This window comes from Oryx dammah, unplaced genomic scaffold (genome assembly GCF_014754425.2).
Source record: "Oryx dammah isolate SB20612 unplaced genomic scaffold, SCBI_Odam_1.1 HiC_scaffold_26, whole genome shotgun sequence".
NCBI classification, from domain to species: domain Eukaryota; kingdom Metazoa; phylum Chordata; class Mammalia; order Artiodactyla; family Bovidae; genus Oryx; species Oryx dammah.
This window is the reverse complement of record NW_024070210.1, coordinates 75,219,447-75,232,017: the sequence shown is the minus strand read 5'-3', so window position 1 is coordinate 75,232,017 and position 12,571 is coordinate 75,219,447.

The window sequence follows — 12,571 nt, the reverse complement described above, 5'->3', positions numbered from 1 at the left end:
TCAATACTCACCCTGCTTGGGTCTCCTGTTACAGATTTTCTTGGGAATACTAATTGTATAAAGTGACAATCCAAAGAATATCCTACAAATACAAGAAACAGGAAACATACAGATGCTGAATGGTGTTTTATCACTTAAGAAAGAAACATGAAATTAGTGAGCCTGAGAGCAATATGTGGGTTGGAGGGCTGTGATATCAGAGTGGAATCAGAGATTTGTCATATTATTTCTACTGAACAAAAAACAAAATTCATTATAGTATTGGTAATAAATCTACTTCAAGCAATTTACCATTATACATTTAAAACATAAAATCACCAGGTCTCTTTGTAAACAATACCCATTAGTATTTTAAAGGAATCAGAAAATTAGGTATATATCCTAAAGCTCAGGAAAATAAGAGAAAATTAATATTTTAAAATTCTCTGTCTGAATTTTATTGTAATCAGATATTTACAATATTAGAACAAGAAGAAAACACTTGTCAGTAAATCCATGTATGCAAAAATCTCAGCATTTGAAATAGGGCATGAAAAAATTTAACTCACTCCTTACATGTGTGCCAAGAAGAAAAGTCAGAAAGGGGAAATAAAATATTCCCATAGCATGTGAGGAACTTCTGATGAGATGGCGGATCCAGTTTGTAACCTGCCATGAGACACAAAGAGTGGATTTTAAGTTTTTTCTCCCCAGCTTCAAGGGTCATATTCATAGTCAAGATGAACACCCAGATGAAGGTGTTGTTTATATTCATTTCCTTGCATCATGGCCTTTTGAGATTTGGGAGCCATGCCCTGATATTTTGAAAGTATTTGTTCAGCAGATGAGATGAGTTTTGAATTGTCTTTATTTACAATGAAATCCCAAGCCCTGCTATTCCTTGAGGAATAGCGCACTTGCAGAGTAAGTTATTATCTTCTCTTGAGCTTCCACTAATCAAGTTTTGCAAAATTTTTCTGGGGAATAATTAAATAATAGTAGCATTCACTGTAATAGTTACAATAAAAAGATGTACCATTTGACTCTTTCTATTTTGAAGAAAGAGAAAAATAAATTTTCCTCGGTAATATTCTCAAATTTTTTGTTTAGAGACATTTTAGCTGTTATTTTATGATAGACATTGGAAAGTTGCATTTTCAGGGCTAAGACTGCTATGCTGCTAAGCCTTGACTAGATGGACTTTTGTTGGCAAAGTAATGTCTCTGCTTTTTATTATACAATGTATTAATTTGATACACTTAAATAGTCAAGGCTATGGTTTTTCCAGTGGTCATGTATCAATGTGAGAGTTGGACTGTGAAGAAGGCTGAGTGCCAAAGAATTGATGCTTTTGAACTGCGGTGCTGGAGAAGACTCTTGAGAGTCCCTTGGACTGCAAGGAGATCCAACCAGTCCATCCTAAAGGAGACCAGTCCTGAGTGTTTATTGGAAGGACTGATGCTGAGGCTGAAACTCCAATACTTTGGCCATCTCATGTGAAGAGTTGACTCATTGGAAAAGACCTTGATGTTGGGAGGGATTGGGGGCAGGAGGAGAAGGGGACGACAGAGGATGAGATGGCTGGATGGCATCACCGACTCAATGCACATTAGTTTGGGTACATTCTGGGAGCTGGCAATGGACAGGGAGGCCTGGCGTGCTGCAATTCATGGGGTCACAAAGAGTCGTGACTGAACTGAACTGAACTGAACTGATATATTGCAAAATGATTACCTCCATAACATTAGCTAACACTGCCATCCACTCACATAATTACTGTTTCTCTTTGGTGGCCAGAACATTGAAGATCTTCCCTGTTAGCAAATTTAAGTATATAATGCAGAATTGTTGACAATAATCACTATGATGTGCATTAGATTCCTGAGTTCGACTTTTTAAGATTTTACATAGATGTGATATAATGCAGTATTTGTCTTTCTCTGACTTATTTCACTAAGCACAATACCCTCAAGGTCCATCTGTGTTGTTAAAAATGGCTAGACTTCTTTCTTTCTCATTGCTGAATGATATTCTACCATATATATATATCATATCTTCTTTATCCATTCGTCTGTAGATGGACAACTAGATTGCTGGATCATATGATAGCTGTATTTTTAATTTTCTGAGGAACCTCCACACTGTTTTCCATAGTGGCTGTACCAGTTTGCATTCCACTACCACTGACAGAATGTGGTCCACTGGAGAAGGGAATGGCAAACCACTTCAGTATTCTTTCCTTGAGAAACCCATGAACAGTATGAAAAGGCAAAATGATAGGATACTGAAAGAGGAACTCCCCAGGTCGGTAGGTGCCCAACATGCTACTGGAGATCAGTGGAGAAATAACTCCAGAAAGAATGAAAGGATGGAGCCAAAGCAAAAACAATACCCAGCTGTGGACGTGACTGGTGATAGAAGCAAAGTTCAATGCTGTAAAGAGCAATATTGCATAGGAACCTGGAATGTCAGGTCCATGAATCAAGGCAAATTGGAAGTGGTCAAACAAGAGATGGCAAGAGTGAATGTCGACATTCTAGGAATCAGCAAACTAAAATGGACTGGAATGGGTGAATTAAACTCAGATGACCATTATATCTACTACTGTGGGCAGGAATCTCTCAGAAGAAATGAAGTAGCCATCATGGTCAACAAAAAGAGTCTGAAATGCAGTACTTGGATGCAATCTCAAAAATGACAGAATGATCTCTGTTCGTTTCCAAGGCAAACCATTCAATATCACAGTAATCCAAGTCTCTGCCCCAACCAGTAATGCTGAAGAAGCTGAAGTTGAACGGTTTTATGAAGACCTACAAGACCTTTTAGAACTAACACCCCCAAAATATGTCCTTTTCATTATAGGAGACTGGAATGCAAAAGTAGGAAGTCAAGAAACACCTGGAGTAACAGGAAAATTTGGCCTTGGAATGCAGAATCAAGCAGGGCAAAGACTAATAGAGTTTTGGCAAGAAAATGCACTGGTCATAGCAAACACCCTCTTCCAACAACACAAGGAAAGACTACACATGGACATCACCAGATGGTCAACACTGAAATCAGATTGATTATATTCTTGGCAGCCAAAGATGTAGAAGCTCTATACAGTCAGCAAAAACAAGACCAGGAGCTGACTGTGGCTCAAATCATGAACTCCTTATTACCAAATTCAGACTGAAATTGAAGAAAGTAGGGAAAACCGCTAGACCATTCAGGTGTGACCTAAATCAAATCCCTTATGATTATACAGTGGAAGTGAGAAATAGATTTAAGGGCCTAGATCTGATAGATAGAGTGCCTGATGAACTATGGAATGAGGTTGATGACATTGTACAGGAGACAGGGATCAAGACCATCCCCATGGAAAAGAAATGCAAAAAAGCAAAATAGCTGTCTGGGGAGGCCTTACAAATAGCTGTGAAAAGAAGAGAGGTGAAAAGCAAAGGAGAAAAGGAAATATATAAGCATCTGAATGTAGAGGTCCAAAGAATAGCAAGAAGAGATAAGAAAGCCTTCTTCAGTGATCAATGCAAAGAAAAAGAGGAAAAGAACAGAATGGGAAAGACTAGAGATCTCTTCAAGAAAATTAGAGATACCAAGAGAACATTTCATGCAAAGATGGGCTCGATAAAGGACAAGAATGGTATGGACCTAACAGAAGCAGAAGATTTAAGAAGAGGTGGCAAGAATACACGGAAGAACTGTACAAAAAAGATCTTCATGACCCGGATAATCACGATGGTGTGATCACTCATCTAGAGACAGACATCCTGGAATGTGAAGTCAAATGGGCCTTAGAAAGCATCACTGTGAACAAAGCTAGTGGAGGTGATGGAATTCCAGGTGAGCTCTTTCAAATCTTGAAAGATGATCCTGTGAAAGTACTGCACTCCATATGCGAGCAAATTTGGAAAACTCAGCAGTGGCCACAGGACTGGAAAATGTCAGTTTTCATTCCAATTCCAAAGAAAGGCAATGCCAAAGAATGCTCAAACTACCGCACAATTGCACTCATCTCACATGCTAGTAAAGTGAGAGTTGGACTGTGAAGAAGGATGAGCGCTGAAGCATTGATGCTTTTGAACTGTGGTGTTGGAGAAGACTCTTGAGAGTCCCTTGGACTGCAAGGAGACCCAACCAGTCCATCCTAAAAGAAATCCATCCTGAAGGATTTAGCTGAAGCTTTGATGCTTTGACCACCTGATACAAAGAGCCAACTCATTTGGAAAAGACACTGAGCTAAGAAAGATTGAAGGTAGGAGGAGAAGGGGGCAGCAGAGGATGAAAGATGGTTAGATAGCATCACCAACTCAATGGACATGAATTTGAGCAAGCTCTGGGGGGAGAGTGGAGGACAGAGGAGCCTGGTTTGCTACAGTCCATGGAATCAAGATTGCCAGGACAAATATCAATAACTTCAGATATGCAGATGACACCACCCTTATGGCAGAAAGTGAAGAGGAACTAAAAAGCCTCTTGGTGAAAGTGAAAGAAGAGAGTGGAAAAGTTGGCTTAAAGCTCAACATTGAGAAAAGGAAGATCATGGCATCTGGTCCCATCACTTCATGGCAAATAGATGGGGAAACAGTGGAAACAGTGTCAGACTTTATTTTGGGGGGCTCCAAAATCACTGCAGATGGTGACTGCAGCCATGGAATTAAAAGACGCTCACTCCTTGGAAGAAAAGTTATGACCAACCTAGATAGCATATTGAAAAGCAGAGACATTACTTTGCCAACAAAGGTCCATCTAGTCAAGGCTATGGTTTTTCCAGTGGTCATGTATCAATGTGAGAGTTGGACTGTGAAGAAAGCTGAGCGCTGAAGAATTGATGCTTTTGAACTGTGGTGTTGGAGAAGACTCTTGAGAGTCCCTTGGACTGCAAGGAGATCCAACCAGTCCATTCTAAAGGAGATCTGTCCTGTGTGTTTGGAAGGAATGATGCTAAAGCTGAAACTCCAATACTTTGGCCACCTCATGTGAAGAGTTGACTCATTGGAAAAGACTCTGATGCTGGGAGGGATTGGGGGCAGGAGGAGAAGGGGACGACAGAGAATGAGATGTCTGGATGGCATCACAGATTCGATGGACGTGAGTTTGTTTGAACTCCAGGAGTTGGTGATGGACAGGGAGGCCTGGAGTGCTGCTATTCATGGGGTCACAAAGAGTTGGACACGACTGAGCAACTGATTTGAACTGAACTGATGGGGTCACAAAGAGTCAGACATGAGTTAGTGACTGAACAACAACATAACCAAAACAGATTGGGATACTGAAACTTGGAGTAGGGACCTCTGAGTGGACTTGGATGAAATTGAAAATCTTGAAATTCTGGTATCCAGCCTCCTTCCTATGGAATGAAACATGATCCCATGTCTTAGGATATTATCTTTCCCTCAAATCCTATTAAGGAACAGACTCCTTTTTCTTTGAAAACCAGTTTTCTCACTTGTTTTAAGTTCATCATATTGAAGTTTTTGTTGTTCAGTCACTCAGTTGTTTGTTTGTGACCACGGACTGTATCATGCCAGGCTTTCCTGTCCTTCAGTATCTCCTGGAATTTGCTCAAGCTCATATTCATTGAGTTGATGATGCCCTCCAACTATCTCATCCTCTGTTGTCCCCTTCTCCTCATGCCCTCAATACTGAAGTCATTCTGTTTTTCCCTTGTTGTGCATTTCACATGGTAATACCAGTTTTCCTCTTTAGGTATATGGAATTTAAAATCCTAATTTGTTGTTGTTGTTGTTCAGTTGCTAATTTATTCTCGGATTCAGTCCAAACTCAATTTTGTCATGTTATCTGAAAAATAATAGGAAACAAAGAGGAGTTAAAATGACTTTGGCAAGACTTTCAAGCAAATATTTCCAATATTCTCTTGGAGGGCCAAGCAAACTGTATGTGGATTTGTAAAAGAATGTCATGTTATTGTTTATACTTCTTTTTCTATAAGTGGATATATGTATATGTATCACAGATCCACTTCACTGTGCAGCAAAAACTAATACAATATTGTATATCAACTATACTCCAATAAAAATTAATTTAAAAAGAAACTCACATTTATAATGGAATTAAAAGTGAATAAACAACAAAATTATTTTTAATTAAAAATGTTAATAGATAAAATAATAACATTCATGGTCTCTTGTTAGCAACATTTACAACAAAGTGAACAGTGAATCAGGATAGTCAAAGGGCTCTCACATATACTTAAACTTTCTAAATAGTCTTAGATATCCAAGATTTTGGAACCTGGTACAGCACTGATAAAGGCTGGTCTTTACAGAAGGTCCTCTTTAGCTGCTATACAAAAATGGAATAGAGAGTTTCCCTGGTGGCTCAGTGGTGAAGAATCCACCTGCATGTGACATGGGTTTGATCCCTGATTCAGGAAGATCTCACATGCTTTGGATCAACTCAGGCCATGTGCCACAACTATCAGCCTGTGCTCTCGAAGCTGGGAGCCACAACACGTGAAGCCACTACAGTGAGAAGCCCACACTAGAGAGTAGCCCCTGCTGGTGGCAACTAGAGAAAAGTTCATGAAGCAATTAAGACCCAGCACAACCAAACTAAATAAATAAATATAATTTTTTAAAAATGGAGTTGAGTCCAGAAACTCTCCCTTCCTTTTATTCTGTATCGCTTTCTGGCCCAATATTGTCCCTGGAGGTCGCCTCTCAGGAGGAGCAGGGACAATCACAGTACGTCATTCAGTCCCCAATTGTGTTTTACTTTCTGTGTTGAGCTCAAAGCTGAAAAGGCCTTCCTGAATCCATTGGTGAGACTGTTGCCTAGTAATGGCCTTTCTAGTTTGCTGCTCACCTGGCATCTCCTGACTCTACAAATGGACATCACCAGATGGTCAATAGTGATATCAGACTGATTATATTCTTTGCAGCCAAAGATTGAGAAGTTCTATACAGTCAGCAAAAACAAGACGAGGAGCTGACTGTCACTCAGACCATGAACTCCTTATTGCCAAATTCAGACTTAAATTGAAGAAAGTAGGGAAAACCACTAGACCATTCAGGTATGACCTAAATCAAATCCCTTATGATTATACAGTGGAAGTGAGAAATAGATTTAAGGGCCTAGATCTGATATATAGAGTGCCTGATGAACTATGGATGGAGACATTGTACAGGAGACAGGGATCAAGACCCTCCCCATGGAAAAGAAATGCACAAAAGCAAAAATGGCTATATGGGGAGGCCTTACAAATTGCTGTGAAAAGAAGAGAAGCGAAAAGCAAAGGAGAAAAGGAAATATATAAGCATCTGAATGCAGAGTTCCAAAGAATAGCAAGAAGAGATAAGAAAGCCTTCCTCAGCGATCAATGCAAAGAAATAGAGGAAAACAGAATGGGAAAGACTAGAGATCTCTTCAAGAAAATTAGAGATACCAAGGGAACATTTCATGCAAAGATGGGCTTGATAAAGGACAGAAATTGTATGGACCTAACAGAAGCAGAAGATATTAAGAAGAGGTGGGAAGAATACACAGAAGAACTGTACAAAAAAGATCTTCATGACCCAGATAATCACAATGGTATGATCACTCACCTAGAGCCAGACATCCTGGAATGTGAAGTCAAGTGGGCCTTAGAAAGCATCACTACGAACAAAGCTAGTGGAGATGATGGCATTCCAGTGGAGCTCTTTCAAATCCTGAAAGATGGTGCTGTGAAAGTGCTGCATTCAATATGCCAGCAAATTTGGAAAACTTAACAGTGGCCACAGGACTGGGAAAGGTCAGTTCTCATTCCAATCCCAAAGAAAGGCAAAGCCAAAGAATGCTCAAACTACTGCACAAACTACTGCATTCATCTCACACGCTAGTAAAGTAATGCTCAAAATTCTCCAAGCCAAGCTTCAGCAATACGTGAACCATGAACTTCCAGATATTCATGCTGGTTTTACAAAAGGCAGAGGAACCAGAAATCAAATTGCCAACATCCACTGGATCATGGAAAAAGCAAGAGAGTTCCTGAAAAACATCTATTTCTGCTTTATTGACTATGCCAAAGCCTTGACTGTGTGGATCACAATAAACTGTGGAAAATTCTGAAAGAGATGGGAATACCAGACCACCTGACCTGCCTCTTGAGAAATCTGTATGCAGGTCAGGAAGCAACAGTTAGAACTGGACATGGAACAACAGATTGGTTCCAAATCGGGAAAGGAGTACGTCAAGGCTGTATATTGTCACCCTACTTATTTAACTTATATGCAGATTACATCATGAGAAATGCTGGGCTGGGGGAAGAACAAGCTGGAATCAAGATTGCCGGGAGAAACATCAATAACCTCAGAGATACAGATGACACCACCCTTATGGCAGAAAGCAAAGAAGAACTAGAGTCTCTTGATTAAATTGAAAGAGGAGAGTGAAAAAGTTGGCTTAAAACTCAACATGCAGAAAACTAAGATCATGGCATCTGGTCCCATCGCTTCATGGCAAATAGATGGGGAAACAGTGGAAAGAGTGTCAGACTTTATTTTGGGGGGCTCCAAAATCACTGCAGATGGTGACTGCAGCCATGAAATTAAGACACTTGCTCCTTGGAAGAAAAGTGATGACCAACCTTGATAGCATATAAAAATGCAGAGACATTACTTTGCCACAAGGGTCTGTCCAGTCAAAGCTATGGTTTTTCCAGTAGTCACATATGGATGTGAGAGTTGGACCATAAAGCTGAGCACTGAAGAACTGATGCTTTTGAACTGTGGTGTTGGAGAAGACTCTTGAGAGTCCCTTGGACTGCAAGGAGATCCAACCAGTCCATCCTAAAGGAAATCAGTCCTGAATATTTGTTGAAAGGACTGATGCTGAAGCTGAAATTCCAATCCTTTGGCAATCTGATGCTTAGAGCTAACTCATTTGAAAAGACCCTGATGATAGGAAAGATTGAAGGCGGGAGAAGGGGATGACAGAGGATGAGATGTTTGGATGGCATCTCCGACTCAATGGGCATGAGTCTGAGTAAATTCTAGGAGTTGGTGATGGACAGGAAGGCCTGGCATGCTGCACTCCATGGGGTTGCAAAGAGTTGGACATGACTGAGTGACTGAAGTGGACTGAACTGACATCTTCAGGCAGGTTCTGGATTTGAAAAGCAGCTCAATTTTGGATGTCACCAGCTGCTTCAGGGCTCCTGAAGTGCCCGTTGCCTCATATGTGCTTCTTCAAGTGACAGCTAAAATTTACTTTAATAAATCTCAAATACCTTCCTAATTACCCACTAGGAGTAAACTGCTGGTCCACTTTTCTCTCCCAGTACTGAGGTATTAAAATTTCATCTCCTCTTCCATCTACGGGTCATTCAGCAGAAGAATTGATGCTCACTGGAATGGTCCATAGCCTTTACACTTCAATGTGTAGAAGAATCACCTGGAGTTTAACATAACCTTCAAGTTCTTGGGCCCTCCTCACAAGACTATCCCAGGCCAGGCACTGTGCCAGCAGATTTTACATGCAAAATGTGGGGGAGACATTATTCTTTTCAAGTGATAAAACAGCAACTTACAGACGTGAAGAGAATAGATTTTGCCATAATTCAGCTAGGTGTTTTATCTTTCAAGAGATTAGGATAGCCCTAGTGAAAATTATACCTAATCTGAGTATGGCTTCTAGCTGATGTTTAACTGTAATGTTTTCCCTCTTTGCTCTGGTCAACATTATAACATCGTTTTTTTTTTTGTTTGTTTGTTTTTCTTAGCTGATTTTTAAAATAATGTCACCTAAAGCACTATACTTGATCAATAGCTCGATTTAATAAAGAAACACTTAATGTTAGCTCCGGAGGGACAAGATTAATTAATCTTTGCCCTCAAGGATCTCACAATCTACCCAGCCACCCTGATCAGACCATAGTCCTAGGGGCAAAAATCCACTCAAGAGCAGAATTTCAGACTGATTAATTTTTAGCTAATGCAGTAATTATGTTGTCATCTGACACTGATATTGATGTACAGTCTTGGCCAAAGTGATTTCTATAGGGAGGAGAGAGGAGGATGTGTTCTGAATTTACTTCTTCCGTTAGACACTCTAATTCTTTCAGCACTGGCCTCTCTTCTCCAAGATGTCTGCACATTGGCCCAGAGCCACAAGGTGGCACGATAAGCCTCATCATTTCTCATCCAAACCAACTGAAGCCATAGGCTTTTAAGTGCATGCTCGCTCTGCCCACACCTCTCAAAACTCATGCTGGGAGATATTTAGAGCAAATATTATCCAGATTAGTGTTACCTCGGGTAACTTGTTTCCTTCTACCACCCACTCATCAGTTCTACTCTCCTTTCAGTGCTAACTCAAGGACATTCCAAGGTTATGCTTTGGAGTACCCCTGGAGCATCTGGGATTTCATCCTGGATTTCAAAACCTTTTCACGTCTTACTCAACGATCTGTTTACATAAAACATCTGTTAATTTTGCCATTTTAATGGCTATCTAGCTTCTTTAATATGAATGTCTTGGTATTACAATAGCTTGTATATTTCCAACTCAGTCAGAGATTCTTTTTCTTTTAGTCTAAAATGAGCTGTTGCTCAGAATCTGTTCTTCCATGAAGCCATATCTCTCCAGGACTTCCCTGTAGCTCAAACGGTAAAGAATCTGTCTGCAATGCAGGAAACCAGGGTTCAATACCTGGATTGAGAAGAACCTCTGGCGAAGGGAATGGCAATCTACTCCAGTATTCTTGCCTGGAGAATCCCATGGATACTCAAGGAGCTAGGCGGGCTACAGTCCGGGGGTTGCAAAGAGTTGGACACGATGGAGAGACTAACACGTGCGTGCGCACACTTCTTTCCAAGTCATGGGAAAGTCAGCCTTTCTGAGAAAGTTTTCGTTTTCCTCAGAAGTTTCAACACATTTCTCAACTCCAAGGTTAGAAACTATGTTTTTCTATTATTCTTCAAGTGTTCTTGCATTTCTCTCTTTCCTTTCACTTCTACCCTTCTCTGTGTTAACTTCTAAAAACTGCTGGCATGGAACCAGGCTCTGTGACATCTCTGGTGAGCTCATTGTCTTCTATTATGCTTAATTTTATAGGTATCTGGCCCCAGACAGTAAAACTCTGAGAGTACTATAACCATGTAAACTTAGTGTACCAGAATAATTCTGAGCTCATCCATTGCCAAGTAAGACAAATTATTTTAGTGCAATGGCAAAACAAAACAAAAATAAGCAAAAAAATCTCCTTGAACATTCTTTCAGGACTCAGGAGCCATTAATTATAATAACTAAGAACTCCTGAAGAAAATTAGATCCTGACTTGGTTTCTAAATGTGGCTGCTGTGTAGAAACTAGGACCTAAAAACAGTTAGAATGAAATGGCACACCTGAAGTGAAGCCAACTTTCCCAGATACTCTATTTAGGTAAGAATAGGTTTGGAAGCATCACAGGCTTGATTACGCGTCAGGTCTCTTTAAGCGGTACTGGTCAAGACCCTTGGAGCCTCCCCTTTCACCCTGTCTTTTCTGGGGTAATGTATGTGGCTCTGAAATCTTTTATGTTCCCTTCTGTAATCTAGAAGGAGGGAGAGAAGACACTCACCTCATATCCTGTGTCATTTAGTAACTGGTCTTACAGCAATAATTTATCATCTTTTGAAATTAGATTTGGTTTTACCACTCTGCTATTATCCTTCCCTGACCCTCCAAATATGTTGTAACAAATGTGTGTGTGTACCTTCCTTTTCAGAGTATCAATTGTACCTACCTTTGAGGTAACTCTTTGTATTTTAGGTTTTCTTACATTGAAGTGATGAATCCCTAAGTCAGAATAAGTTGGACACACAAAATTTTGATTGAGGTAATTGCTCAGGCTTAGTGAATGAAGGGCAGACATCTTTCTTTTCTTTTTCTAAGACTTATTTTTTTAAGAGCAGTTTTAGGTTAAACTTAAGATGATATACAGAGATTTCCCATATAGCTCCTGCTTCCACATGTGTACAGATTTCTATATTATCAACTTTTCCCACTAGAATGGTACATTTATTAAAACTGATGAACCCATATTAACATGTAACTACCCAAAGTCCATAGTTATCGAGGGCTCATTCTTGGTGTTGTACTTCTATGTGTTTAGATATGTACAATACCATATATAGGCTTTCCAGGTGGTGCTAGAGGTAAATAACCCACCTGCCAATGCAGGAACCTTGACGTGGGTTCCATCTCTGGGTTGGGAAGATCCCCTGGAGGAGGGCATGGAAACCCACTCCAGTATTCTTGCCTGGAGAATTCCAGTGGACAGAAGATCCTGGAGGGCTATAGTCCATAGGGTTACACACAATTGGACATGACTGAAGCAACTTAGCATGCACACACAATGACATATATCCGTCATTATGGTATTGTACTATTTTCACTGGCCAAAATGCCCTCTGTGTTCCACAAACTCATCCCTTCAACTACCATCCCCACTCCCTACCCCCAAGCTCCTGGCAACCACTGATGTTTTACTGTATACATTGTAGACTTTTCAGTTTGGCTTATTTCATTTAGTAATACACATTTAACTTTCCTTCCTATCTTTTCATGGCTTGATGGCTCATTTCTTTTTAATGCCATAAAATATTCCATT